Here is a 25354-nt window from a genome sequence, read left to right on the forward strand (position 1 = left end):
CTAGATACATTATTCTGGGGTCTTCAAGGAACTGACTGAAGAACTATCCCCACCATCCAATTACTGAGATACCAGTGGACACCAGTTGGGTTTCAGATTTTAACAAAGAGAGATTTTGTAAACTACAAGTCATAAGACCCAATCTTCTTTGGGTCTTGTTTATAAATCACCTTTCTTTGGGTGGCCCAATACATGTGTTTATGTTCTTATACAGTTTTTAGAGTAAAATGAATATATCATTTGCTGTAGCTACATCCCCTGTTTATTAAAATATCTTTCTTTTCATGAAGCCACACTTCAGTTACTTCAATTTCATGCCGTCATGGGTGTCTAGAGTAGCTCATAAATTTACTAGATTGTAATGGCAGGTGTGTTTAAGTATGAGTTTCTACTACTTCCACTGTCTCTACCAATTTCTGTAGCACAGCTAGCCATATATGCAGCATCAGAAAGATATTTCCTTCATTATATAACTCAGGTATGAAATATAAATTTAAAACAAAGAGGAGAATGTTAATGATATTGTTTGTTTTAACTGCAAAGTAAATTATCTCTAAGTAATGTTGCTAGTGTTAATGCTTTAAATACCACCTGGGACTTTTCACCAAGTCCTGCCAGTACTTGCCTGGGAGGCTGTTATGGCTGAAAAAATGTTCTAGAAAGTAGTGTTGATGGCTCAAGAGTGCAATCTTTGATTAAAATCTATACCCAATGTCCCAGAAAAATGCCAGGTACTATGCTAGTGGTGGTTCTTTCATTCAGATGACATGTTAATGAAGCTCCTATCTGCTATGTAAAATTGTTAAACTGCATAGCACTTTTCACAAAACAAAATGGGATAGTACTGATAGTAACTTTATAATAGCTAGCATAGCAGTAAAGTCTGCATATAAATTGTACATGCACACAAACTTTACTGAGTATTTTTAAAGCAAACTTACATACACAAGTTTATTTTGAAAATCCTTGGGAGTTGGCTGAGAATAGACACAAATTACGTCATACACATTTACACCTGCTCCTAGCAGGATGAATCTTGTACAGAATAATATACATGCATACTTTTTAAAATAGAAAAGTATGAGCTTAAGTTGCCACTCCACTCCAACTCCACCCCTTCTTTCATCCAGGAAATGCTTCTCCTTGGTATGCTTAAAGTACTTGTGAGATCAGGTTATGCACGTACTTTATGCACACTGTCTCCTGATTGATTTTCAAAATGTCACTTAAATGAATTAATCAGGATTTTATGTCTATGAGTCACTTTGAAAATCCAAGCCTATTAAGGCTAAATCCCAAGATTCATCAAAATACTATAAATTTTGCCTGTGATTAAAAAAAAAGGGGGGGGGGGAGGGGCTGGTTAGGGAAGTTTTTCAGAGACAGAGAGAGAGACTCTCTGTATAAGGCTCTCATAGTAGTCAACTATTTATATCACTATAGGAGGGCCAGCTAGTAACTCATTTTGGTAGTAGTCTAGGGTTTTGGGTTTTGCACAGGCAGATGTATGACAGCACAGAAACATCAGTAAAGATTTGATGCGAGAGAACATTGTAGAAATCTCATCTTTGTGTATCTTTCCTCATTCCAAATCATGTCAAATCTTCACTGATGTATACTGTGGTATTCATACGTCTGCCTGTGCAAAACCCCAAACCCTAGACCACCACCAATACCTCACCTCGAGTTACTAGCTGGCCCTTCTATAATGCTATAAATAGTTGACTACTATGTGTGCCACCCTAGAGGTGCTCTCTCTTTCTCTCTCTCTCTCTCTCTATATATGGAATTTGTCAAAAATCCCATTGCTGGGCATAATGCACAGCTGTCATTCTAGGGAAAAAAGATGTAGTCATTGCCCCCAAAATTGTGCTGTTGCATGCAGTGTTACCACATCTCATTTTCACGTACTCCTCCCACCTGAATACATTTTGCAACTTTGCATACGCAGCGTATGCTGCAATAAATAACGCATGTATTATATAGCATTATTGCAGGCATTAGATCCCTAACACGATTTGATGAATGACCCTGATAGTTTGTACAATCTCGCCTCTGGAAATTCCCCTACAGAAAGAGGGAATTTTCAAAGAACTCCACATGGCCCCCATATATTCATAGGTATATGGGTGTGTGGATATTTACTACAGTATTTTATAAACTACGTGTATCAGGTTCATGCAGATTATAAATTATGCGTATGTCTAGCCCCCAATTGGCGCATGGATGTTTGGTTGTGCGCGAAAAGACCTGCATTGCATTGAAAGCATGAACTTTTCCTACGTATTTTATAAACATATGCATGCATATTTTATGTGCAAAAAAATATAACTTGCTTGCATAAAACCCTGATTTAAATATGGATATTGATATATTTTAAAACATGCACATGTAATTGAAATCACCAGTTTACTGATACCTTCACCAGTTCAATCAGTCCTCCTCCAGGTCATCGAGACCCTCCTAGTTCTTCACCCTGAACTCCCCCAGTACATCCAGACCTCCCACCCAACCAAAAGATACAACAGATGACTCTGTTATCAAGTGCGCTAGATAATTATTTATTTTATTTATTTATTTATAGTTTTTTTTATATACCGCCGCTCATCAGAGATATCACGTCGGTGTACAGAGAACAGGAACTTACGCTAGAGCGTTATACATTTAACAAGGGTTATACTATATATAATTGAACATAAAACAAGTATGAGTAATTAAAAGGTATAAAATTGCTCTAATAAATTGCCTAATGTATTCACGTAAATCTCTTATAAAATAACAACTGATGTGCGTAACTCTTAGCCCTGCCTCAAAATTCCCCTATACTGCCCCTTATTTTCATGTATAAATGTGTATGTGAAACCGAAAGTACATGCGTACTTTTGATGTATTTAAAATAGCATATACACAAGAACAAGCTACTTAATGTGCATATATGCTAGTTTTATGTGCATAACTGCTTTCAAAATTAACTTGGTACATTAAAAACTTGCCTCCCTTTTCCTATTTATTTATCCCTTTTAATTAAAATACTATACAAATACACACACATAATACTAATGGTAATTATCAGTTGATTGCATAGTGAGCATTTCCATAGGCATATACTAACAGGTAGATTTTTAAAGCATTGCTCACATAAAAACAGCCCCATCACGTGTATGTGGGCCACAAGCGAGCAACACGAATTTTAAGAAAATACAAAGTACACATGTCAAGAACAAGAGGGTGGAAAAGGGGCAGGGCCCAGAGTTATGCACATAGCTCAAATTTTAGAAAAATTGATCCTGGTGCGCATTGGTGTGTTATTTGCATAACTTTACTGCTAGTTCTGATGAGAAGCATGTCTGGAGATCTCTAGTTTTAGGGATTTTACTTGGGGGAGAGAAAGAGAAAGAGCACACTGTAGGAGAGACAATATGATATTATATATAAATATATATATTTACCACTGTAAAAGGGGCACTTTCAGCTCAGGGTGGGTTTGAATCATAAGAATCTTATCCAAATCTTTTTTAAACCCAGTTACTGTAACTGTTATAATCACATCCTCTAGCAATGAATTCCAGAGCTTAATTATGCATTGAATGAAAAAGAATTTTCTCTGATTTGTTTTAAATGAGCTACTTACTAACTTCATGGTGTGCTTCCTAATCCTTCTATTGTCTGAGAGAGTAAATAACCGATTTACATCTACCTGTTAAAGTCCTTCATTCCCTCTCCCATGACCAGGGTGCAAGGGTCTGTAGTGCACCAATGCAACACTGCACCTTCCCAAACCTACTGTGAGTTGAAAGTGCCCCTCTTACAGTGGTAGATATAAATATATAGTGTCATCCTGTCTCTCCTACAGTATTCTCCCTCTCTCTCTCGACATGAAAATACTGGTTTTCCCCTTGTGTGAGCATATTCGTGTAAAAGCTGCTAAAGTTCTGGTAATACGTGTGGGACATTTACTTGAGCCACCTCTTAAGATTATGTACTGTGCGGTATTTTAAATAATACAAACATATGTGTGCACAAGATATAAAATTGCAGCCTATCTCTGCTCGTGTGCCGATACGCATGTTCTTTTTAAAATTAGCCAGTAAAGAATTAGTTCAGGATGGATATTCCTTAGTTATCAGTTATGACTAACTCACAAAGCAAGACCACTAGAGAAGAAGATTCAGGTAGAGAAATTAAGACCATAGTGTGGATATAAGCAGTAGGGATGTGAATCGTTTTCTGACGATTTAAAACAATCGTCAGATATATTTTAAATCGTCAAAAATCGTTAGAGCCGCGATACAATAATTCCCCCAATTTATCGTCAAAAATCGTAAATCGGGGGAGGGGGGGAAGGCGGGAAAACCGGCACACCAAAACAACCCTAAAACCCACCCCGACCCTTTAAAAGAAATTCCCCATCCTCCCGAACCCCCCCAAAATGTTTTAAATTACCTGGGGTCCAGTGGGGGGGGGGTGTCCCGGCGCAATCTCCTGCTCTCGGGCCATGACTGCATTAAGAGAAATGGCGCCGGTGGCCCTTTGCCCTTACCATATGACAGGGCAAAGGTAGCGCCGGCGCCATTTTGGTTACTGTGACCTGACGTCACGAGTGCAGGAGATCGCTCCCGGACCCCCGCTGGACCCCCAGGGACTTTTGGCCAGCTTGGGGGGGCCTCCTGACCCAATATTCAAAATGGCGCCGGCGCTACCTTTGCCCTCACTATGTCGACATAGTAAGGGCAAAGGTAGCGCCGGCGCCATTTTGAATATTTGCAATACGGCCCGAGTGCAGAAGGTCACTCCCGGACCCCCGCTGGACTTTTGGCAAGTCTTGTGGGGGTCAGGAGGCCCCCCAAGCTGGCCAAAAGTCCCTGGGGGTCCAGCGGGGGTCCGGGAGCGATCTCCTGCACTCGTGACGTCGGGTCACAGGAACCAAAATGACGCCGGCGCTACCTTTGCCCTGTCATTTGATAAGGGCAAAGGGCCACTGGCGCCATTTCTCTTAACGCAGCCGTGGCCAGAGAGTGGGAGATCGTGCTGGGACCCCCCCCCCCCACTGGACCCCAGGTAATTTAAAACATTTTGGGGGGGTTCGGGAGGGTGGAGGATTTATTTTAAAGGGTCGGGGTGGGTTTTAGGGTTGTTTTGGTGTGCTGGTTTTCCCGCCCTCCCCCCTCCCCCGATAAAATGATTTTTTAACCTAAAAAACTAAGACGATCAGATTCCCCCCCCCCCCACTCAGCCAAAATCGATCATTAAGACGATCGATCAGACGATTCACATCCCTAATAAGCAGAGAAACCGCTTTGTCCTTTACTGTTCAAAGTATTTCAAAAAAAATTTTGAAAGAATGAAATTCATGGGGTCTGCATTTTTAAGTGACACCAATATAGTTTAAGCATGCTGAACCTACATGAAGTCTACAATAGGTATCCCAACATACAAGTCAAGCTAAAAACCTAGGGCAGCAGAAGATGCATATGTATATAAATGTCTTAATTTTGTAAAAGTTGTTTATTTTTGCTGTTTTGCAACATGTTTAGTTTGTACTGTCAAGCATCTCTGCATTATATCAACATTTTCAATTACGTTTTTTTGCTTTTTGTTATCAGATGGGTAGTAGATTAATCTGGATATCATTTAGGGTATGTTTATTTGAGCTCTAATATTTCTCTTCTTAAGTCCCTATCGCTCAGGGTATCTTCATCCCTTTGTAGACATTTTTTCTCTCTCTCTCCAGGCCTTCTGTTTCACTTCTGCTGTATCATTTCACTTCTGCTGTATCATTTGGTTCATTTCCTTTCCTCTCTGCTCCCCAGCAACTTTCTGTCTGCTGTCCTGCCTATTTAAAGAGCTGCCAATGGGTTAGAATTCCAGCCTTTATACACCAAAGAACTCCAACACCAGTGTAGTGAGACATTCTTTTCCATGTCTTTCTTTGCTTCTCATCCAAATTTAGCAGCACTGCCTGATTAGTCTGTTCATGTCTTCTTTTGTCTATTGCATAGGCAGGATATAAACCCCACACTTTTCTAAGTGTGTCCCTAGATACTCAGCTAAAGCTCTGACTCTCCCTCCTCTAGGCAGGAAATCTGCATTTTTGTGTTTTCAGCATGCTCTATAGTGTACTTTGAAGTTATAGGTTTGAAGCAAAGGATACCATCATGACCTGAGTATTGGTATTTTTTATTACATGTCACTTATTGATGGGAGATCTATTACTGTAGTAAATATTCTTCCCTCTAAGTAGGATCTAAGAGATTCTAACCCTCCATTTTTTCATGGTCACTGAGCAGTTATTTTTTCTGGGGCTCAACTTTCAGTTAATATACAGAATGGGGTGTTCTTCCCCCTTCTACAAGCTGGGACTGCTTGCAGGTTCACTTCCAAGGCATCTGTATTTTGGACACACTATTTTCTGCAGTATATACTGTATAGCATGTGCTTTCTGCAGAGACTCCTTTTCAGATTCAGAAAGGCACAATCACAATCTTCAGTCTGTCTAAGCTGGTGCCATCTTTTTTATTACGTCTATGAATGGCATTGTGACATCTGCAAAGTTCAGAATTGATTTTCAGTAATATCCAATGAAGTTCAAGAATGCTGGTGACAATGCCTCTCTACAGGTTATTGGTGATATCTTCCCTGGACTATTGTGTCTTTTGGAGACTATAACTCCAAAAGAATATAAACAGGGCACAGATAGTCCACAGAAGGGCTACCAAAATGAAGCAGGGTCTGCAACAAAAATCTTATGAGATGACTCTTAAGGACCTAAATATGTCTATCCTAGAGGAGAGAAGAGAGATAGGGAGGACATGATAGAATCATTCAAATATTAGAAGATATAACTAATGTAGAAAATACAAGTATTTTTCATAGATAACAATGCTCTAAAAAAAAAAAAGAGCTCCAAGGGGGTAGACTCAGGAGTAACATCAGAAAAATATTTCTTAAAAGGGTGTTGGAACAACCTAGATGGGCCTTATGGTCCTCATCTGCCATCATTTTCTATTTGTGGTCTCTGCTTGGCCACTAGAGATGTATTAGAAGTGTACTGGAATATCTGTGTCTTAACAGGCAGGATCTTCCAGCAGTGGAGGGTTCACTAAGAGTCTGAGCTGTTTTTTATGTACTACTATTTAGTAGGAATGTGCATTCATTTCAAATGAATTTAAAAAATGTGAAGAATTAAGGGCAATTTGCTTCATTTGCGGGACCCCAAAAAGAATCGGGACCCCTTGAATGAAACAAACCATATCCATTGCATTTGTTTGAAAAGAATGTATTGGGCCTAAGACTAGGCCTGAAGCTGGGGCCTCACCTAAGGCATAGGCTGATACCCAAAGCAGGGGCTACAGCCTACATCCTAGCGTGGTACCAGTGCCAGGGCCTACGTTTAGGCCTGAGCCAGGGCCTTGCCTAGGGCATAGACCAAGGCTGAGGCCTTGGTTGAGACCCAGAAATGGCCTTAGCTGATCAGTCAGGTATCCGATGGCAATGTCGAGCCTCAGCCCCAGGCCTAGGCCTGATGCCATAACCTGCCGGAAGACCGGGTCCCAACATTTGGGCCTCAGCTTAGACTAGAGCCTGGACTCAGGTCCAATGTCACCACCTGCCCCAGAGGCTGTGTCCCTAAGCTGGGGCCTCAGCCCATGTCCAAGCCCAATGTCATGACCCGGCCAGGAGGCCAGGTCACAATACCGGGGCTCTGTCCAGACCCAGGCACGATGCAGTGACCCAGCCCGCTGGTTGCTCAAATGGATGGCATCAAAAGAAAAAAAGAGTATGACACAGGAACAGCTACGAGCTCTGGGCCTGGGCATGGGCCAAGGCCAAGGCCCAAGTGGTAGGATCCAGCCTCCAGGCCAGGCCCTGGCATAAGACCTGGGACCAGATAGAGACCCTGGCATTGGATCCCGACATCTGGGCAGGGTCATGGCGTCGGGCCTAGGTCTAGGCTGAGGCCCTAGCATTGGGACTCGGCCTTAAGTCAGGTTACGGTGTCAAGCCTGGGTCTGGTCTCCAGCCTAGGCCAAGGCCTAGGTGTCAGGATCCAGCCTGCGGGCCGAGTCATGGCATTAGGCTTAGGTCTAGTCTGAGGCCCCGGCATCAGGAGTCAGCCACTGAGCCAGGTAAACATTTGTAGCCTATTATTAAAATTGACTATTGTACCTGAAGACTGGAATATGGCCAATGTAACCCCGATGCTTAAAAAGAGCTCCAGGAGTGATCCGGGAAACTATAGACCAGAGAGCCTGATGTCAGGACTGGGAAAAATAGTGGAAACTATTCTAAAGATCAAAATCACAGAACACATAGAAAGACATTGTTTAATGGGACACAGGTAGCATGGATTTGCCCAAGAGAACTCTTGCTTACAAATCTGATACATTTTTTGAAGTGGTTAGTAAACATGTAGATAAAGGTAAACTGGTAGATGTAGTGTATTTGGATTTTCAGAAGGTGTTTGACAAATTCCTTTTTGGGAGGCTTCTAAGAAAATTAAAAAGTCATGAGATAGGTGGCAATGGCCTTTTGCGGATTGCAAACTCAGTTAAAAGACAGGAAACAGAGAGTTGAATTAAATGATCAGTTTTCTCATTGGAAGAAGGTAACCATTGGAGTGCCTCAGGTATCTGTACTTGGGCAAATGCTTTTCAATATATTTATAAATGATCTGGAAAGGGATACAAGTGAGGTGATCAAATTTTGTGCAAATGGCCGGCGCCATTTTGTGCAAAATGGCGCCGGCCGTACGGCAACACGATTCGACTGCAGGAGGTTGTTCCGGACACCCGCTGGACTTTTGGCAAGTCTTGTGGGGGTCAGGAGGCCCCCCCAAGCTGGCCAAAAGTCCCTGGGGGTCCAGCGGGGGTCCGGGAGCAATCTCCTACGCTCCTGATGTCGTTTTGCCGTACAAAATGGCGCCGGCCATACACTGTATGGCCGGCGCCATTTTGTACGGGAAAACGATTCGAGTGCAGGAGGTCACTCCCGGACCCCCGCTGGACTTTTGGCAAGTCTTGTGGGGGTCAGGAGGCCCCCCAAGCTGGCCAAAAGTCCCTGGGGGTCCAGCGGGGGTCCGGGAGCGATCTCCTACGCTCCTGACGTCGGGGGACAAAAAACAAAATGGCGCCGGCGCTACCTTTGACCTGTCATATGACAGGGCAAAGGTAGCGCCGGCGCCATTTCTACAATGCACCGCAGGCCCGAGAGTAAAAGATCACACCGGGACCCCCGCTCTGGACCCCAGGTAATTTAAGGCATTTTGGGGGGGTTCGGGAGGGTGGGGGATTTATTTTAAAGGGTCTGGGTGGGTTTTAGGGTTGTTTTAGTGTGCCAGTTTTTCCGCCCTCCCCCTTCCCCTCCCCCTTCCCCCGATTTACGATTTTTGACGATAAATCGGGGGAATTCCTATTGTATCGCGCTTCTAACGATTTTTGACGATTTAAAATATATCGGACGATATTTTAAATCGTCAAAAAACGATTCACATCCCTAATGAATAGAGAGCCCCTGGGGACTCTCCAGGACCCCAACACAAATCAGTGGCAAGGACCCATTGTTTGGCTTCTGTGGCACGATAGGAACTAAGGCAGAGAACCTCTTCAGTGGGCTCCAATTAAAACTGGATGTTACCTTTACGAAAGGTCTCTCAGCTCCTGCTCTTAGCACTGTAGGCCACTCCAGCATTGATCCAGCCTCTCCCCACAGGCCAGCTGAAGCTTCTTCCTTCAGCCTTGGGCCAGGTCTGCCCCAATTAATCTCCTGCCCTGCAGTGGCTCTTCCATCCCATGGCTCTAACAATCCCACCAGGGAAAATCTGCCTCACCCCGGTAAGGCACTGCTCCTCTCTCTAAATCTTCAGGCATAGTCCCACTCCAGTGCCGCTTATCCGGGCCAGCCCTCTCTTCTGCTGTTCCTGATTAAGTGGTGGTAGCTCTCCCCCTATTGGTCCTCATTATCTCCTTGCTGGCATCTGTCTTCAGATGGCAAGCCCAGGGCAGCAGTGACAATGGCAGCTCCTCTGCAGTGGGTGGTCCATCTTCATGTCTTCACCGATGCTTCACAGACCTCTTCAGCTCCCCGGCCTCATCAAACTTGTTGGTTCCATGCTAGGGCATGCCTCTGCACCGCTTAGGCTAATCTTCTTGCTGGGGCTACCCATTGGCTCCAGTGTCAGGCCCTACCCCTGCTGCTGCTGCTTCTTCAGCTGCTCCAGGGTGTAAGCACACTGTAATTGTAATTGCCCACTATCCATTCATGAGCCTTTTCAGTTTCCATGCCTCATGGGCCTGACTAATACTGCCTCCTCTGTAAATTTTGGGACAGCCCCACACTCGGGCCGCCTGTCTTCTCTTGCATGATCGTGTCAAAACATCATCTTCCCCGTCCAGCCTAGCTCCCTCTCCGCTAGTGGTTTTGGTTCCACGGCAGAGGGAAAAGTGTCCAACCTGGTTAGCTTTGATGGTAGGGCCTCCCCTGGCCAGTTGTCCAGCTTACAACTGGCCAGATCTGGAGCAGCAGGGGATTCTAGTCCTGCTTATTCATCAGGTACTGTGGCTGGGGAAATGCTGGGGTTTGGGCAAATAGCTCCTTTGCCTCTGTGATTAGCTGCAGCTTCAACCTCTCCTTCCAGGGTGGCAAAAGGGTCAGCTTCTGAGCAGGGCAACTCACCTCCTCAAGCCACACCCACCTCTGCAGACACAGCAAAAGGCAACTCTCTAGACACAGCAAAAGACACCTCTTCTCCCAGCTGACTTCAGCAAGCTTTCCAGAGACTGACTTCAACTCTTTGTGCTGGGACATCACTGTACCATCTTCAGGTAAGAGGCATAAGGATTTCTTCTTGTGTCTCTGCTCCCATAAGCAGGGATGGCAGCCATTTTGGCTCCATTCATTTCTATGGGACACATTTTTGCAAAAGTCTCCAACTTTTTCAAGTTGCAAGAAAGTTCAAAAAAGCTTTTTACATCTTCACAGTTGTCATCCACCATGTACACACCATCGGGTCCCTGTTCATGCACCATCTGTAACTCCCTCTTGGTTTTAAAGTCCCTAATACAGAGGTTACAGCAATGCTCGGGGCCTTTCTCTTTGTCTCAGACTCTAATCTTTTGCTCATGCATGCAGACCTCCAACCCTGGCACCAGGGTTCCACCAATGGGGAGGAGGATCTAAGCCTCCGGGGCCCATGGTGTTGCGGTTGGGTGTTTAATACAGTCTCTCACTTCTCACTCTCAGTGGCCAAAAGAGTACTTACTTAGGTAGTCTTACATAGAAATATGACAACAGAAAAAGATGATATGGCCCATCTTGTCTGCCCATCCATCTAAATTATCTACCTCTTATAATTCATCAAAGTCCCCCTGCATTTATCCCATATTTTCTTGAATTCAAATACTGTTTTTACATCCACCACCTCCAAACAGTTCTCCAGTGGGAGGTAACAAAAACATGCAGTAGATTACAATCAATGTTCAAAGAAAAAAGATTTACTGCAACTTAAAAAAACCAATATCTACCCCAGGATAGCAAAAATCATCACATTGAAGAAAAGGATAATGACTCCTAGTATTACTGTCTTATTATCCATCTTCCAACTTGAACCATTGTCCTTTTCCGCCTTGAGCTCTGTCCTTTGCCGCCACCGCATCGAGGCCGACCTGAGGCCCCTCCAACTCGTCCCAAGACTAACCGGAATTCGAGAGCGAAGGACCCGCAGCCTGAGAGACAGAGTGACGCCGACCGGGTGAGAGAAAAAAAACCCAAAAACGCCGCAGCCTGAATGAGAGAGACGCCGATCGGGTGAGAGAAAGACGCCGCAGCCTGAGAGAAAGAGAAACGCCGATACTCATGCGGCCGTCAACGCCCCGCCCACGATCCCTCCCTGAGCTCCAGAGCCACCAATCAAGGTGCGAGCTGCATCCTTTCGGCGCCTGGGAGGACGGCAGAACAGCCCTTTAAATCAGGGCCTGTTACAGCGGCGCCGCGCGCCAGGCGTCGCGCGCACGAAGGAGCGCGACCTAAGGGGCCTGCCCCTTCGTGCATCCCCTTTGGGCTTTTCAACACCATCTCATCAACTTCCGAATCGAATCTCCAACAAAGATCCTCGCATCAACAGACAGAACAGCTTTGCAACGGGACCCTCTCCTTCATGAACTGCTCCTACTACCAGCACTCAACACTGACTCTCGCCACTCGGTGAGCAACTCAAAGAGCCCTGTCTGTTCTTTGTACCTTGCTGCTATACGTACTTTAAATCACTGTATGTCATTTGCTGCACTGTATATCATTTGCTGTACTATACTGCACCCTTTCCACAGCCCTCCCCCCTCACCCCCCATTTCCCCCACTACAACCCCCCTCAGAAGCACCCCCCCTCCGCACACCACCCTTCCTACTAACAGCTGTTCCAAATGGCTTCTTACTCAATCCCTCGCATCCACCGCCCACTCTCCAGACTTCCTCCCCCTTCCCCTCTTCCCCACCACCCACCCCCCTTTCGCAAATCCCTAATCCCCATCCTCACCTCTCCCTTGACCCAACTCCTCGGTCTCACTACCCTCTCCATAATACTCATCAACGCACAATCCCTATCCAAAAAGACACCCATCCTTAATGACCTTCTCATTGACTGCACACCAGACATCTGCGCTGTCACGGATACATGGCTCAAAGACTCAGACACCGTCCTCATCAACCAACTCCCCTCATCCTCCTATGACATCTTCCCTATCCACCGACCCAAAAAAAGAGGAGGACTCCTCCTAGCAGCCAAGAAATACTTAAACCTTAAACCTATCAGCATAGCCGCCCCACCCAAACTCGAAATAGGTCTCTTTAGGGCAGCTGCCCTGCAAATCTGTCTAGTCTACGCGCCCCCCACCATCCTCGTCTAACCCTTCTCCCCTAATTGAATTTATTGTTGAATGGATAAACACCGATACCCCCTCCATTATCCTCGGAGATTTTAATCTCCATGTTGATTCTCTCCCCCCCACCGCATCATGTGAAACCCTCATTCAATCCCTCCTTGCCATAGGCTTCCAACAAATCATAGCATCTCCAACTCACAAAGCCGGTCATACATTGGACCTGATGTTTATCAACTCTGACTTCCTTACCACTAACACACCCACTTGCACCCCAGTGCCATGGTCCGACCACTGCCTCATGGAAGGCCGACTCTCCACTAAAAGCCCCCTCCCAAGTAACAACACCCCCTGCACCACCATAATATCTAGAAAAACATGCCCCAGCAACGAACTAGCAGACGCATTATCCTCTTCCCTACCGAGTCTTGTCTGCTCAGACCCTGACTCAGCTTTAGCATCCTGGAATAGCCTTACAGAAGACATTGCCAACAAGCTATGCCCACTCTCCAAACGAGTCATAAATACCTCCTCGAAACCTTCAAAGCCCTGGTACACCCCAGAGCTAAAAACCCTAAAAAGCAATCTCAGACAAAAAGAAAGAAAATGGCGCAAGGACCCAATCCCGCAACACTCCTCCAGCTATAAAACAGCCCTACACAAATACAGACTCTCTACCCTCAAACACAAGCGAGACTTCTATGCAAAAAAAATCCATGAATACAAATTCAACCCCAAAGTGCTCTTCTCCTATATCACAAGTCTCACCACTTCTATTCCCCCCACTATACCAGACACTGAGGCTGCTTCCAAATGTGAAGAACTGGCCAATTACTTCCAAAGTAAAATCTCCAACCTCCTTTCCACATTTCCCCCCTCCAATAATTGTTCCCCCACCAACCTACCCTGTGTCCCCTCACCCTCCCAACCCACAATGGCCGCACTTGACTTCACTTCCTCTAAAGAAATCATAAGTCTCCTTCAAAAACTTAAGCCTGCCTCTCACCCCAACGACACCATTCCTACTAAAGCCCTAATAGCCATCCCTAACATTATAGCCAGAGCCATAGCAGATATTATCAACTGCTCCCTCGCCCATGGGATGGTCCCAGATTCACTCAAGCACGCAGTTGTCAAACCCCTCCTTAAGAAACCCTCCTTAGACCCAAAAGACCCCTCCAATTTCCGCCCAATCTCCCTTTTATTTCCAAACTAATGGAAAAAGTTGTTAATTCTCAACTCATGGATTACCTTGAAAATCATGCTATCCTCCATGTTTCCCAATTTGGCTTCAGGAAACACTTTAATACCGAATCTCTACTCCTCTCCCTTTCCGACCATCTCCTCAGAGGCCTCGGCCAAGGCCACAGCTACCTCCTTGCCCTCCTCGATATTTCGGCCGCCTTCGATACCATCAGCCATCATCACCTCCTGATACGGTTAGAAAGCATTGGCATCTCAGGACTAGCCCTCGCCTGGTTCAAATCCTATCTCTCGAACAGAAAGTTCTCTGTTAAAATTGGAAACAACCTATCTGCCTCACACCCCTTACAACAAGGAGTTCCGCAAGGCTCATCACTTTCTTCAACCCTTTTCAATGTTTACCTCACCCCTCTTTGCCAGCTCCTCTCTGACCTTAAGCTCAAGTTCTACCTCTACGCTGATGATGTTCAGATCATTATTCCCATCCACAACTCCATCCCTGAAGCCCTAGAGCACTGGGAAAACTGCCTTGCAGCCATCAACTCCCTCCTCACTAACCTTCACCTTACCCTTAATACTAATAAAACCGAACTCCTACTCATCTCCTCGCAACCCCCCCCTCCCCCCCCCCCCCCCCCCCCCCCCGTCTAATGACTCCAAACTCAACCTTCTCACAGCACAACCATTCGTTAGGGACCTCCGAGTTCTTCTTCATAATGAACTAAGCATGAAACCTTACATCAATTCCATCCTCAAAGCAGGTTTCTTCAAACTCAACGTTCTTAAAAAACTCCGACCCCTACTATACACCCAAGATCTCCGCACAGTGATCCAAGCCACCATCACCTCCAAACTAGATTACTGCAATGCACTCCTCCTAGGGCTCCCCATGTCTACGATAAAACCTCTCCAAATGTTGCAAAATGCTACAGAAAGACTTATCACTAACACACGCAAACACGAACACATTACCCCTATCCTCAGAGATCTACATTGGCTCCCCATCCTCTCCCGCATACACTACAAAACCCTGACCATAGTACACAAGTCTATCCAAACCCACAATTCCAACTGGCTTGACCTTCCCTTCAATGCCCCCCAGTCTACTCGAGCCACCAGATCTGCCAGCAAAGGTACCCTACATGTACCTTCCCTGAAAACAGCCCATCTCTCCTCCACCCACGAGCGCGCCCTTTCTATTGCTGGTCCTGCTCTCTGGAACTCCCTGCCCGTCCACATGCGCCTTGAACCATGTGTGATCAAATTTAAAAAGAAACTAAAAACACTACTATTCAACCAAGTTTACTCAGAATAGTTCCTCCCCTTCACACCATTTCTTATACCTCCCCTTGGTGACCTCCCATTCCTTATATTAAGGAGCTAATTATATTGTAAATTGTTTCTTGTTCTTGTTTTAAACTATTTTCCATACTGCCCTTGGTTAACCCCCTCCCAGTTCTCCTTCCCTGTTGATATGTATTTTCAAGCCTTTTGTTATAATGTGAACCGGTATGATGTCCCCACTAATACCGGTATATAAAAGTTTCTAAATAAATAAATAAATAAGTGATTGGAAAGAGAAAAATTATGCTTCAAAATATTGGGATAAGAATTTGAAGGTCAAAACAATTCCTCCCCTAAAAATAGGTAAAAGCCAACAATGACTTATCTTTGGCCCAATAACTCTCCTTCTGAGCACTGCACCAACTTGACTGGTAGATTTACAAGTGGTCTGAATCCTGCTCCTTGAGGGAAGGGGTGCTCTCCTTCAATACTATTCAGGTAAAAAAATAACAGGCCCAAAACTCTATATAACAAATAACTCTCCATTTTTGCTTCTCTCTATCTTATTGCAGGTTGTGGTGGCCTATTGGGATCACTAGCACCAAAACTCCAATCCTCTCCAAACAAAAACTACAGCCAAGCACAATTTTGAGCCAGTGTTGCCAAATCCTACTTGAAAAAAGTCACTAGATCCACTGTGAAAAGTCTCCAGATTGGGTTAAATGTAGCTAAAACTGTTTTGCAGTGGCTTCAGTGTAGCTGGTGAGCCTAAGATTGGCGGGGAAAGAGAGGTGGATCACACTCACACATATTCTCTTGCTCTCTCAGAAACTGATACATACAATTTGCATTTTTTCAGTCATACACACTTTCTCAGACACATTCACATACTGATGCACTCTCTCAGAAACAGACACACAAGCTTTCTCAGATACTCGGACTCTGTCTCAGCCATACAGACTTTCAGACTGAATCTGCAGAACCTATTCTGAGGAGTGAAGGATATAGGAGGGGAGAGAGGGCAGGACCAGCCAACAGAATGTCTCACTGTCTTGCACTTTTCTGCTTCCAGATATTCTCTGTAAGAAGGAAGCCTGATGGAAATTTTAGAGCTGTGAGAAACTTTCTAGATTTGTAGCTAAATTGCCCAAAAATAGCTAAATTAGCTCCCTGGCTCATTTACAGTTTTAAAATCTTCATTTGGTTCAAAAAGTCACCAGATCTAGCTACAAAATTGCTAAATTGACAACACTGATTTCAGCATGCTCAACCTAGTTTATAAATGGGAGCTTGACCAATCTCAAAACAAGGGGAAATGGCCAATATTTGAGGAGGATCTAAAAATGCAAAAATCTCCCAGCAGATGGAAAATGTCTGGTAAGGGTTCAAAGCTATGTTACACTGGTAACCTGATTATAAGACATTACAGAAAACATGTAAAGTCCTTGCATGCAATAAAGAAATCCCTGGCCAGTTTTAGCCACCCAGCAAGACTACTTTTAAAATCATTTAACAACATTGCATCAAAAATTTTAGAAAAGAATACAAGATCTTTTTCAGATGATATTTAACACCTCTCAGATTAAACAAATACAGATATGAGTTAACTGTTGGAGATAAATACAAAATAAAAAGACCATAAAGCATAAATTGAAACATGCAGGCAAAAACTGAACTGGAAGCACTAACAAGCTAGCAGCTGTATGCAGTGCAACAGTGGAAAAACAGAAATATTGCCATTCCTCCAAATCAAGAAATATAAAACATCAGTCATAACATAGTAACTGGGTCATTCATCAAAGTGTGTTAGGACCAGAACGTGTATTAAATGGGGGCTAATGCGCGTTGTGCACGTGATAAATAGCGCAAGGTATCAATCACATAATTGCATTTTAGCCTCATCCCATAGCTGACAAACGTGCAGGTGAAGTTATGCACCTGTACTTAGGATGCTTTGTGTCACATGGGCCTGCAAAGACACTGCTGACACTACTGCCTCAACTGTTTCAGAGCCACTGTTGACATCAGAGTGCTCACCTAGCAGGCTTTCAGTTCCATCCTTTAGTAAAGCACCTGTGCAACATTTTGTGGCATTCCCACAATGCTCACAGGTCATTCTGAGCTAGCATACCCCTTTGTGGTTACATGCACCCATATACAGATGTACCCTGCTACACCTACCTAGGTAAAATGTCAACCATCATGTCCAGATGGTAAGGGTCTTGGCCATTGGGATGTCATATTGGTTAAGTTAGATTCTTGGGGAGACAACACAAGGATGCTGGTCAGACTGTGTGAATTCAGGATTGGAAATCAGATGGTATCATGCCTTCACTTGTTTTTGCAAGTCACCTTAGAAATGTCAACGTCACAGTATAGTTTCTAATAACTCTAAGAGCACCCACAGGTCTCCTAAGAAAAGGTTCACATCACTGAACCCAACACAAAGGTGTGTTAGAAGTTATTTGTCTTGCCTGGACCATCACAGGTAGTCTTAGAAATATATAGAGATGTCACAGTGCTGCAAAGCCTTTGGCATGTCTAGCTCAGGGCTAGTCATATGGTGCTGCTGTATTTATGTATGTACCTAGAAAATATGCAGAGTAATTTGCTTGTTGCAATAGCCACCCTTAAATCACATAGACTGAGGACTCCTGGGCCAGACATCGTGCAGAATGGTCCTTTTCCAAGGTTAGTCACCACTTTTCAGGGGTTTTATGGTTGCAGGCCCTGCTGATCCACATGGCTGACAGGACTTGTGGCCAAGCTGAAAGAGTCGCTGTCCTATAGACGGTGTCTCAGGTGGTGTTTGTCACTTATACAGTTATGATTGTTTGCTATCAGCCTTACCGAACAGGTATTATACAGATCCATATGCCAGGCCAGTACAGGGGAGGCAGGTAGTCTGTGGAGGTCTGCCTGATCCCAAGCAACAGCAAGCCTCTTAGCTGCATGCTCTTGGGCTGTGGGATTTGTCAAAACTACACAACTCCCTCAATCCTCCTCAGTTGTCATACAACTACTAACACAGTGTTAGAGCAGCCTGCAAGTAGAAGGTATTCTCCCAGGACAAGCAGCATGGTAGTCCTCACAGATGGGTGACATCATCAGATGGACCCTTGTCACAGAACACTTTTGTCAAAGTTTCTAGAACTTTGACGGACACACTGAGCATGCCCAGCATGCCACCAACCCCATGGCCATATGGGGTCCCCCTTCATCTCTTTTTTTCCGCAGAGCTGTTGCCTCGTGGTTAGTGGAGCTCTGTCAGAACTTTTTCTTCACAATTTCATCACGGAACAATTCAAAGTTTTTCTTCCAGTTTTTCCACGCTCCAGGGTCCTCCATCACAAATCGATTCCTCCAGCGCTTGATAAGTCTGTTTCACATTTTTTTTGCGGTTGGTTCCCAAGTGTCTACCTCCCGGTGGCAGATAGCCACCGATCACACGCCGCCCCTTTTATTTATCATGGCAACCGGTTTTCAGAAATGCCCGGAGTGTCCGCAGACTGTCTCCATAACGGACCTTCACGACATCTGCGTCCTGTGTCTTGGGCCTTCCCACGACGTCCGGTGTCCCAGCTGTGCTCAGATGACCCCCAAAGGCTGGCACGCTTGCCTGGACAAGATGGAGCACCTGTTTGGTTCCAAGCAATCTGCTCCATCGACTCCGGTACTGGGCATGTTGAGTTGTGGGGATCAAATTGACTTGGGAACTTCGCCTTTGAAGCCCTGCCGAGAGGATCAAGGAACGGGAGACCGCCCCTCACCGGCATCGGGACACTAAAAGACTTCTGCATTGTCTTCCTCAGCACTGAAGAAGGACTGGGCCCAACACTGTGGGAAACATCAACACCAGCACTGACGATCATCACCATCTGGTGCTGGCACTGACACCAGAGCGGCATCAGCCTTGGCCAAACCCCCTCCAAAGAGGCCCCAGGGAGAGAAGGCCCCATCCTTCTCTGGACCCGGGAGCCCAGGGTGTTCCCCTCCAATATCGGTGCCGGGCAATGAGCCTCTGTGGACCCCCATGGACGCTCCGTTAATGCCCAGCTTGACTCTTACTCCAGGTCAATTTTGTCTGCACTCTCATTCCGAGACGAGTTGGACCGCATTGTTCAACAGGCAGTGCTTTATGCCCTTCAGGATCCCTAGCTGCCACCGCTGCCGGCCCCCATACTGGCATCGGAACCGGTGCCCTCCATTTTGGCACCCCTGCTGGAAAGGCTGGACGTGCTGCTTGGTGCCTTGCCGATGCAGCATGTGCTGGTGGGCCTCTCGGTGCCCTGCCCATCACCGGTGCCTCCTCCTGTCTCGATCCTGATTCTGGGCTCCTCGGAGGAGGAAGATGTGGCTCCTTGCCTATCTCCACGGATGGTCCCACCAATGCTGGATCCCGTCCCCGGGCCATCAGGCCTCCCGTGCCCTGACATCCATCGCAGGTCCCGGTGCCCTCAATGCCAGCGCCACCAATGTTGGTTCCACCTCACCGACTATCGTGCCCGCCTCCGTACTCTGGGTCTTAGCTTCCCTCCTCGACCCAGGCAGTTTGCCAGTGAGGAAGAGGCCCCTTATGACCCATGGGAAGACACTTCCTCTGAACATTCCTCAGAGGCCTCCGAGGACCTTCTGTTGGAGCCTTCCCCACCAGAAGAGAGACGGTGCTCTCTCCTTTGCGAGTTTTGTCCGGGAGATGGTGGACATAAGAACATGCCATACTGGATCAGACCAAGGATCCATCAAGCCCAGCATCCTGTTTCCAACAGTGGCCAATCCAGGCCATAAGAACCTGGCAAGTACCCAAAAACTAAGTCTATTCCATGCTACTGTTGCTAGTAATAGCAGTGACTATTTTCTAAGTCAACTTAATAGCAGGTGGAGACCATTCCCTTCCAACTTTTAACAGAAGAGGATGCCCGCTACAAGATGTTGGAGGTCCTCCAACTTGTGGACGTTCCTAAAGAGGTGATGGCTGTCCCGGTGCATGAGGTTCTTCTGGACCTCCTTCACCGTCTCTGGGAACACCCAGGTTCTGTGGCTCCAGTCAATAGGAAAACGGATGCCACCTATCTAGTACAACAGGCCCTAGGCTTTCAGAAGAGCCAGTTGCCACATCAGTCGGTGGTAGTTGAATCAGCCCAGAAAAAGGCCAAAAGGACCCACCCGCACTCCTTCGCCCCTCCAGGAAAAGACCACAGAGCCTTAGACGCCCTAGATCAATGGGGTTTCCAGGGATCCATGCTTATCGCTTGCATAGCGGCATACCAGTTGTATGTGAACCAGTACAACAGGAACCTCTGGAAACAGGTCCAGGAGTTCACTGAGACCCTGCCACAACAATTTCAGGAGGGCTTAGAATCCATCCTCCAGAAAGGACTGGAAGCCAGGAAATATGAAGTGAGAGCGGCCTATGACATTTTTGTGACAGCGTCAAGATTCTCAGTGGTAGGCATTAGTGCCAGATGCTGGGCCTGGTTAAAAGCCTCTGACCTTCGACCAGAGGTTCACGAGAAACTGGCTAACCTCCCCTGTTCAGGAGAAAACCTGTTTGGGGACAAAATCTGGGATGTGGCCCAACTCAAGGACCACCATGAGACCCTACGTCAGCTATCAACTACCACCTCTGATCCATCCTCGGCAACCCATAGAGGTCCACGTAGGGATACCAGGAAGCAGTTTTACAGGCAATGGAGATACTACCCTCTGGCCTTCCATGCTCGTACAGCTCAGTCCTCCCAAAGAGGCCACCCTCGCCAACAAAGAGCGCCTAGAGCTCAGCCAGTTCCCCAGCCTGGTCCTGCAGCTGGATTTTGACTGGCATACAGACAGCAGAAACCTATCCCCTTTGCCCTCACCATCCGACCCACCTGTGGGAGGTCGTCCCTGCCAATTCGTCAGCAATTAGTTCCCAATTACCACCAACCGATGGGTATTATCCATCGTAGCATGAGCTTACCACCTGAATCTTCTCAGTGTTCCTCCAGATTCCCCACCCTCCCCGGTGTGGAGCCTCATGGAACACGCATCTACCCTCGAGTTGAAACTCTTGCTCCTGCTACGGTCCAGAGCCGTGGAATCGGTTCCCCGGGCTCAGCAGGGATGAGGGTTCTACTCCCGGTATTTCCTCATCCCAAAGTGAACAGGCGGCGTTCATCCCATCCTCAATTTCCGGGCCTTAAACAGGTTCCTCCGCAGAGAGCGGTTTAGAATGGTATCCTTGGGTACCCTACTTCCACTTCTGCTTCAAGGGGAATGGCTCTGCTCTCTGGATCTACAGGACGCCTACGTGCACATTGCTATTTTTCCACCTCATCGCAAATATCTGTGCTTTGTAGTAGGCCACCGGCACTTCCAAAACAGGGTTCTCCCCTTCGGGCTAGCCTCCACGCCACAGAAAAAGATCTAGACATCATAGTGGATAATACTTTAAAATCGTCGGCTCAGTGTGCTGCAGCAGTCAAAAAAGCAAATAGAATGTTAGGAATTATTAGGAAGGGAATGGTTAATAGAACGGAAAATGTCATAATGCCTCTATATCGCTCCATGGTGAGACCACACCTTGAATACTGTGTACAATTCTGGTCGCCGCATCTAAAAAAAGATATAGTTGTGATGGAGAAGGTACAGAGAAGGGCAACCAAAATGATAAAGGGGATGGAACAGCTTCCCTATGAGGAAAGGCTGAAGAGGTTAGGGCTGTTCAGCTTGGAGAAGAGACAGCTGAGGGGGGATATGATAGAGGTCTTTAAGATCATGAGAGGTCTTGAACGAGTAGATGTGACTCGGTTATTTTCACTTTCGAATAATAGAAGAACTAGGGGGCATTCCATGAAGTTAGCAAGTAGCACATTTAAGACTAATCGGAGAAAATTCTTTTTCACTCAATGCACAATAAAGCTCTGGAATTTGTTGCCAGAGGATGTAGTTAGTGTAGCTGGGTTCAAAAAAGTTTTGGATAAATTCTTGGAGGAGAAGTCCATTAATGGCTATTAATCAATTTTACTTAGGGAATAGCCATTACTATTAATTGCATCAGTAGCATGGGATCTTCTTAGTGTTTGGTTAATTGCCAGGTTCTTGTGGCCTGGTTTTGGCCTCTGTTAGAAACAGGATGCTGGGCTTGATGGACATTTGGTCTGACCTAGCATGGCAATTTCTTATGTTCTTATGTCTTCAAAAAATGCCTGGCGGTGGTGGGAGCACATTTGCGCTGGAACAGAGTGCATGTGTTCCCATATCTGGGTGACTGGCTCATCAAGAGTTCTTCGAAAGAGGGAGCTCTTCAGTCCTTGAACGTGACCTTGAGCCACCTCCAGTCACTGGGGTTCCTCGTGAACTACCCAAAATCCCAGCTGACTCCGTCTGCAGGACTGAATTTCATCGGGGCAGTCCTGGACACAACGGTAGCCAAGGCATTCCTTCCCAGCAAGCACATAACCACCCTGGCTGGGCTGGCCAGATCCATCCCTCACCAGCGGACGGCCTCAGCCCACCTGCTCCTGAAATTGCTGGTCACATGACATCACTGGTGCACGTCATCCCAATGGCCCGCCTAGCCATGAGGGTCACACAATGGACCCTACCATCTCAATGGCACCATCCAACTCAGAAACTCTCGGCACTGGTCCAGATAACCAAACCACTCCAGCTCTCTCTCGCCTGGCTGTTCAGGTGACCTTGACTCCGGATGCCTCCAACCTAGGCTGGAGAGCCCATGTCAACGGCCTCCACACACAAGGGGTGTGGTCGAAAGCTGAAGCACCAGATAAACTTCCTGGAACTTCAGGAGATGTGGTATGTGCTCCTTGCATTCCAGGACTGCCTGTCCAACAAGGTTATCTTGATCCAGACGGACAAGCAGGTAGCCATATGGTACATGAAAAAACAGGGGGGCACAGGCTCTTATCTCCTCTGCCAAGAGGCGGCACAAATTTGGGCCTGGGCCCTGTCACGTTCCATTCTCCTGCGGGCCATCTACCTGGCAGGCACCAAGAATGTGGTAGCGGACCACTTCATCCGGACATTCCAACCCCCACGAGTGGTCCCTGAACCCCTGTGTAGCGGGCAGGATCTTCTGCCGGTGGGATCAGCCGGATGTGGATCTCTTTGCATCCTTGCAGAACCTCAAGGTGGACAGATTCTGCTCCCTGCACGGGGACCAAAAGAGACCAGTCTGTCCTCCATAATCTGTTTCCAGTGTAGGAACCCAACTCTTCCTACCTAGGGCCCAGTATGATGTTCAGGCTGCCTCCTTTGTTGCCAACAGCGCCCCTATTGTGCTTGTTGCATGTTACTGGGTGTCTGTTGGCCCGGTGAGTTCTGGGAGCAGCCTGCAGTTTACTATTTACCCATCTGTGAGGACTTCCATCCTTCTTGTCCTGGGAGAAAGCAGAGTTGCTTACCTGTAACGGGTGTTCTCCCAGGACAACAGGATGTTAGTCCTCACAAAACCCACCTGCCACCCTGGGTGGTGTTTTGTTATTTTATTTTTCGCTCATACTTTTCTGCCATAAATTGAGACTGAAGCGGGACCCCATGTGGCCATGAGGTTGGTGGCATGCTGGGCATGCTCAGTGTGCCAGTCAAAGTTCTAGAAACTTTGACAAAAGTGTTTCGTGACAGGGCTCCATCTGATGATGTCACTCATCTGTGAGGGCTAACATCCTGCTGTCCAGGGAGGACACCTGTTACAGGTAAGCAATTCTGCTTTTTGTATTGGTGTGGAAACTATTCACGGTGTTAGAGCAGCCTGCAAGTAGAAGACATTTTGTTTTAGTGTGGAAATTGAAAAGGGTTTTGTCCAGATTTCGTTTTAGGTGGAGTACCCAAGTAATTGTCCCAATGTAAAGTCTTGTGGGGTGATTAGTGTAACTTGCCCTTAACACCACACAGGCTTTACATGTACACTATGTACTCTCTGTCTGAGACACCTGCAGCTGCACATTTATGTTCCCTAGATATAAAACACACCTAGGGCTTTATGTCATTTTCAAATAGTCCTCTGATTGAAGACATGTCATTATAGCATTCAGTGCCAGAGAGAAGGGTCATTGTTTGGCCAGAGGTGATACATATTCACAATGTTTCATGCCAATGGTTTGTAATAGTTGCACTATGACCTTCACATAACTAGAAAAGTGATTGGTCCCCAACAGAGTAAAGCCATAGCTATTGGACCTCTAGTAAAACATTCCTACACCTATTCCACTGGACTACGTATGGAGGTGAACACTAGCTATCTAGTGCCCACTCACATTCATGCCCATATACCAAACAGTTAGCTAAGAGTATGCTCTCAGGAGAAGACAGCTTGAGCCAATATTAAAACTCCACAGTAAGGAGCTTCCTGTTCAGCTCTTGCTGTCTTCCTTGGGAATATACAATCAGCTTTTGGTTGTATGCTGTAGGCCATATGGTCTTGCCTGCCAGAAAAGTGCCTACTGGAATGGCCACTGACATTCTAGCATGCAAGGTCATGTGGATCCCAAACCTATGACCTAGTGAATCCTTAAGAGAAAAAGCACACAATAAAAACAGACAAGCAGAAAGTGTTATTTCAAATCTGTTACCATTTTATTATACAAAAAATGTCCACAGATTGAAAGCAAGTCAACATCTTTGGTAATCACATTCTGCAAGGACAAGATATGTAATTGCACATGACATTGTAACTGAAAAGAACAGCACATTGAGTGTAGACCTCTGCATACATTGTTACAAATGGCAACATTACAGTATTAGCATCTTATCCTTTTTCACAATCATGATTACAGCAAAGAACATAGTAAGTAGAAGTGGCACCCCCAATAGCTACAGCACAGCTCTAATATTAGAGCTGATAGCAGCACAACTATGTGGTGTGAACCAAAAAGCCCCTAGACAGTCCATGATGAAAGAGTGCACCCAAAGGGGGGACAGCTTAAGGGTCAAGGCAACAAAGGTTAAGTAGCAGACAGCAGGATCAGGACAGGGGAGCACAGCATGGAGGCCAAGGA

At 46.1% G+C, this 25354-nt stretch overlaps 1 protein-coding gene across 3 annotated transcripts in view; it reads left to right on the forward strand.

Annotated features, from left to right (window-relative positions):
- RGS7 (regulator of G protein signaling 7) overlaps nucleotides 1-25354 on the forward strand; it is an 883903-nt gene that overhangs the window by 726397 nt on the left and 132152 nt on the right. The gene's annotated exons all lie outside the window — the stretch shown is intronic.

Source organism: Rhinatrema bivittatum, chromosome 3 (assembly GCF_901001135.1).
Source record: "Rhinatrema bivittatum chromosome 3, aRhiBiv1.1, whole genome shotgun sequence".
NCBI lineage: Eukaryota > Metazoa > Chordata > Amphibia > Gymnophiona > Rhinatrematidae > Rhinatrema > Rhinatrema bivittatum.